The 6,000-nt window shown below is 40.0% G+C and overlaps 1 protein-coding gene across 6 annotated transcripts in view; it reads left to right on the top strand.

Moving 5' to 3' along the window:
• Positions 1–1,592: 1,592 nt before the first annotated feature.
• The window catches only part of RAP1B (RAP1B, member of RAS oncogene family), a 50,430-nt gene continuing 46,022 nt past the window's right edge, over positions 1,593–6,000 (top strand). Inside the window, exons 1-2 of one of the 6 annotated variants that reach the window (XM_015812467.1) lie at positions 1,596–1,673; positions 5,054–5,119. The gene's annotated coding sequence lies outside the window, so the exon portion shown is untranslated. Of the gene's footprint in view, positions 1,674–1,893; positions 1,989–2,300; positions 2,385–5,053; positions 5,120–6,000 lie in introns of those variants that run through there. The other 5 variants (XM_015812465.1, XM_029283433.1, XM_015812469.1 and 2 more) reach the window with 5 other exon arrangements.

Genomic DNA, 6,000 nt, shown 5'->3' with positions numbered 1-6,000 from the left:
TCCAAAATGCGGCCGCGCGGGCGGTGTTGGGGGGGACTCGACGTTCCCACGTGACGCCGCTGCTGCGCGAGCTACATTGGCTGCCTGTGGCCTTCCGGGTGCGCTTCAAGGTGCTGACTATCATCTTTAAAGCGCTCCATGGCATCGGACCCGGATACCTTCGAGACCGCCTCCTGCCGCAGATCACCTCCCATCGACCCGTACGCTCCCATAGAGTGGGCCTCCTCAGGGTGCCGTCGGCCAAACAGTGCCGGCTGGCGACCCCAAGGGGGAGGGCCTTCTCTGTGGGAGCTCCCACCCTCTGGAATGAACTGCCCCCAGAGATCAGGGTTATCCCTGATCTCCCTTCCTTTCGCCGCGCCCTCAAGACTTGGTTATTCCAGCTCACAGGACTGGCCTAGGGTAATTTTTAGAGGGGTTTTAATCAATAATTTTAAATTGAACAATTCTCTAATATTCTTTTTAATTAATTTTAAATCCGTATTGTTATTTGTGTATTTTAATTGATTGTCCGCCGCCCTGAGTCCTACGGGAGAAGGGCGGGATATAAATCTAAATAATAAATAAATAAATAAATAAATACACTTGATTAGGGCTAGTTAAAACCATCACAAATATAAAATATTAAAAATAGTAATAGATTTTGAAGATACATACACTGAAGATGCATACAATTTGCCTTCTCCTATGTTAGCAATTTTCACCACCATACTCCGTTTTCTGGGAAGGTTATTACAATAGTGCAACTCCCTGTAAATTTGATATAAGATCTACTGAAAGTTTTCCAGATTCAGTTCTATTAATAATTAGTTGTGACAATTTTAATAGTCTTGTCATATGCATTGCTACTCAGAAATGCCCAGTTAAATTGTATATAATTCCAACTAGCAGCACTATGTGCATGTTTACTTGGCAGTAAGACTTATAGCAGAATTACTTTTCAGAAACATGCATAAGTCAGTAATATTACTCATAGTTGATTTTTGTTGCATTAAGAAAGGAGGAACAAGAGTGACTTCTTGCAGAGGAAGGGAAAGTTCTTAATAGCCATCCCCATTAGTGCCAGATATCGGTTCACTCCGATTCTGAAGAACTAAGTAGCACATCATTCTTTGACTACATGCAGACAGATCTCTTTTCATCCACTTTAAGAAGACCTCACCAACTATTTCTGCCTGCAATTGTGCTGCTGTCCCTAGTCTGAAGCTCATAGAAGTAATTTCAGCCGCAAACCGGAAACTGACATGGTTACCAAACAGGGCGGGGATTCAAGAACAGCATGGTTCTCCATTAGGAACGGTCTTTATATTAATTGCGATTATTGAAGTCCTGAATGAGCGGCCATGATTAAAAACTGACCATTTAGTACACGATTTCTCGGAAGTTGCCTCTGCCAAGTTGAACGTACTTAGTATTTTAAGAGTTTTTCTAGCTCTTCTCCTTGCCTAAGGTTGCCCGACCGAACCTGCCCACGCCTCGCCCAGCACACGGTGGCTGTGTTTGTTCCTTGCACATCACTTCCTCCCACACCTAGGAGCTTTGTAGTGACGGGAGTTATGTAGGCGGGGGGAGGGGGAGGAAGTTATTCCTCTCTTCTCTCAGCCCCGCGTCTACAGGACACGCGCTTCAAACGACATCTCTATCTCAGAAGCTACGACAGGATGGGGCCCTGCGTAAGGTTATGGGGAAGAGGGAGGAGAAAAGGAAGGACGGGGGAGGGTTGCGGTGTTTCCAGCCTGAGCTGTGCGCGTGCGCGTTCCCAGTAGAGCCGAGAGGTCATTCTCGTTTCCACCCCCCCGCCCGCTTTTTTTCCTCTTAAGCATCACTGGACTGGGCCAGGGAAATCAGAGAGAAACTGGGCGTGCAGCGTCACGGCGACGGCTGGAAGCCTCGCCCAGCTAGAGACAGAGAGGAGGGAGGGTGCACGCAGGCAGAGAGGGTTTGGTCAGGGTGGCGGCGGCGGACGCGGGTAGCTGAAGCGCCGTCCGGTAGGTAGGGGCCGTTATGGGAAGGAGGCGGGAAAAGGGACGCGTGGGGGAAGTACGGGGTGTGTGTGCGGCGCCGCGCGGGTCTGATACAAGTGGGCCGGCAACGGGTGCTTGTGAAGCGGCTGAGGGCTGGCTAGGAAGGGGGCGGCGGCGGCGCTTTGCGGGTGGGACAAGGCTCTTGAGAGAACATGGCGGAGGCGGAACCGACCCCGCCGCTCCCTGCAGGGGAGAGAAGCAGGGCAAACGCTGCTCCAGTCCTCACTCTCTTCCCTCTCCCGATTTTGGCTTCCTCTCCAAGATAAGTTCGAGCGGTAGGGGAAAGTTAGAGCCCCTTGTCCGAGGCCGTCCTTACTTGGGATTGTTGGGCAAGAAGGCGACGTGGGCACGGAGGAGGAAGTAAGTCGCGCTTTACTTGTCGCTGCGGGGGAAAAAAAAGTTCTTGCCGGCCGGACTTGGATGGCGACGGCGACGGCGACGGCGGCCTCAGCTGGGAGCCGCAGCCCCGCCTAGTCCGGCTGAGCTGAACCAGCTCAATGTTTCCATTCTCTACCTCAGCGGGAAGCTGGGCGGCCGCTTCTCGGGCTGCGATAAGCTTCTTCCGCTTCCCATTCTCTTGCCAGAATCTGTTTTCAGCTTTTAAAAGATGGATAGCAGTGGAGATAATATTCAACCAGATCCTCAGTTTAAAGAAGAGGTGTTTTCGGACCGATCCTTGTTCTTTAAGAGCTGAATTGAATTCAGCTCCTTAAAGAGAAACGGCGCCCGCACGAAGAAAGATAATTAGTGAATGCCATATTCGCTATAGTTCTATTAGGGCTATTTTCGCCATTACAAAATCGACAGGAGTAGAGACATTTGGATGGAGAGATGACGGCAACTTGTGGTACTTGGCCTTATGATATTCCTAATTGATTGATTAGCTCATGACTTGGTTCTATAAACAGTACTTTCTAGAAACATTAAATCAGTTGACGTTCAGTTTAATTATATTTAATAATGCAAAGTGAATGGTGCATTTAGTTGGGTTTTTAAAAAGGCCTAATATACTACATTTTTCTAAATCATGATTTTTAAATACTCTTTTAGAAATAGTATGGTAAAACTTTCAAATTCTCCATGTTTCTTAGTTAATGGAATGATACAGTTTCTAATCAGATTGACCAAATTCATTATTTAAGTAATTCAGGGTCTTTAACTAAATCTAGACATGATTGAAGTAAAGATTGCTTAACCTCATGTCAAGACTAATTCTCTGAGTAATATTGTGGCCTTGAGATGCTCTTGAACCCAACTTCTGTCAGTCTAGAAGTAGGATGTAATAATGTACTGGAAATGCCATTCATTTTTGTGTCCAAATAATAGTTTTGACATTTAATTGCTAAAATGTTGAGTAACTATAGTTCTGTAAGATCAGCTGATGTAAAATGTAGAGGGATTAGAAACCTTTTTTCCAATACAAATATAATTAAATATGTTATCAGTCATCTTCAGTATAGCACCCTTCAGATGAGTTGAATTACAACTCTCATAATTTCCTGCTAGCTTGTTGAAGTCTTTGCACATATGCAACACATTAAGTTGGGGCTTGTTTAGCAGATAATCTTTACTTATCTTTCTGGATGTACAGCCTAGATTGGCATTACTTGATTATACAGTGATAAAAACAAAATAGCTGTGAATTAACACCAACTTCTTTCAACCAGTTTTTAAGTACTGTAATGCTAAAGCATTATGGGAACAACCTTTGAAAAGTATAAATTCCCAAAAGGTTAAAATGAATGTAGAACATTAAAAATGCTGTAAGTCACTAGAGTAACTTTTTATTATACTGTCAATATGAACTATTTTGAGGCAAGAAAATTGAGCAGGAATGAAGTTACATTACAAAATATAGCTTATTATTAACATTGCTAATTTTAACTATGGAAATATATTTAAATTTCCTTGTTTTTCCCTAGAAAAGTACTTTATGTATTCCTTTGAACATCAAATATAGTTTGTAAGCTTCTGAAATAATCATGTTTTTATTGGCATATGTTGACATAAATTTGTTTTTATATACCATAAAATTGTGCCTGTCTATGACTGATTTGTTTATATATACAGGTAATCCTTGATTTACAATCATTCATTTAGTGGCCGTTCAAAGTTACAATGGCATTGAAAAAAGACTACTGGCCGTTTTTCACATTTAAACTGTTGCAGCATCCCCATAGTCACATGATCAAATTTCAGACTCTTGGCAACTGGCATGTATTTATGACAGTTGCAGTGTCCCAGGGTCATGTGATCACTATTTGTAACCTTCTTAAAAAGTGCATGATTCACTTAATTCCAGTGATTCGCTTAACTGTGGCAAAAAGTTTGTAAAAGGGGCCCAACTCATTTAATTGTCTTGCTTACCAATGGAAATTTGGGGGTCAGTTGTGGTTGTATTGCATGTATTGCAGTCAGTGAAAATGAATCATTGCACAATTAGACTGTCAGGGATGGAGTAGATGCATGAATCCCCCCCTTGACTTAACTCTTCGTGCTTCATCATATTTTATGGAAACCAGTTCTGAAGCTAGGACAGATTTAGAGCCGAAGTAATGGAAAGCAAAAGAAAGGCTGGTCATCTAATGTTTAAAGGGAAAAAAATTAACAACAATGTGATCTATTTTGCTTTTGATGAACAGGCTACAGTTAGCTATCTCCTTTTTAATTTGGATTATATATTAATGAATTGATTCATTGAATATCTACTCAAGAAATTTTGCTTCAGCACATAGTTGCTGCATAGAAAATATTTTCCGAACAGTTGTCAATTTTTAATATGTGCCTATCCATACATGTTTTGCTTTGCTGTGCTGCAATAGCTTGGAATATTTCCAAGTTTAGATGTGTTATTTAAGTTTTAAAAATATAGAAAAATAAAATATTTGTATATCTAAAAACTATATAATTTGTAAGGATTATAAAAACACCTGTAAGCAAGATGTGATGACTATTTTAAACAGTAGTGATTGTTGTTTATTTTTGTTTCCAAATAAGCAAATAACTCAAAACCATTCTCTTTCCTCCAGCTTTTGGAGAACAGACTGATAGGAACTGTGATCGCTGCACACTATCTATAGTGATTGTATTTTAAGGTTAGAGTTGACCATTAATAATTTATTATGCTTTTATGATTTTGAGATTTCTATATTATCAGCTAGCCAAAATCTTGAAGTGAAGGCAGCTTATTAATATTATAAATTAGAAATTGAAGTGTTCATACAGTGATCTCTTAAATGAAACATGTTTGGAAACAAAAAACTTTTTAGGGATAATTAGTGGCAATAATGTTACAGTGCATTTGCTATTTAATAAATGCCATCAACATAAGATAATGTAATACAGCTGGATATATTTGTTTAAAATACTGCATTAAAGGTAATTGGGAAAAGGCACCAACACAATTACTAATGATAGCAATAATATGCTGTTGTTTACCATAATTAGGGAATTGTTTTATACTTTTCAGGTTATAAACATTTTTCACAAACTCTTCATAATAATCCCTAGCACAGAGTTTCTTAAATAGAATTTAAAACTAGTGTAAAGATTTACTTAAACAGGAGGCGGGTGTAGTAGAGGGCACATGTTGAACTAATTGAAACTAACATTTTAAAACCCACTCCTTTTCTAATTCGGTGGAAAAGCTGGTTTTGTTAATCTATTCAGTTAACTGGATCTGGTTAAAATATTTCTATTATACAATTAGAAAAAAATTAACCACCAACTACCTCTATCCTTGCCTATTCTGTAGTTTTTAACTATCTAAATAAACTGCTCTGTGAAAAAAGACCTCTGGAATATTGATTTGTAATTCAAATAATCCTCATCTGCAAACTTTTTAAAAAACAACTAATATCCATTTCATTTTTATTTTTTAATGTTACTAGAAGCACATTTTAATCTTGATTTCAAACACTTTTAGATTAGGAAAAAAATAATTGAAATAGATTAAACTTTTCAAAGTGCTTAACAT

The sequence above is a fragment of the Protobothrops mucrosquamatus genome, unplaced genomic scaffold (assembly GCF_001527695.2).
Source record: "Protobothrops mucrosquamatus isolate PMUCROS unplaced genomic scaffold, P.Mucros_1.0 scaffold85, whole genome shotgun sequence".
NCBI lineage: Eukaryota > Metazoa > Chordata > Lepidosauria > Squamata > Viperidae > Protobothrops > Protobothrops mucrosquamatus.
This window is presented reverse-complemented; position numbering and strand designations above follow the sequence as displayed.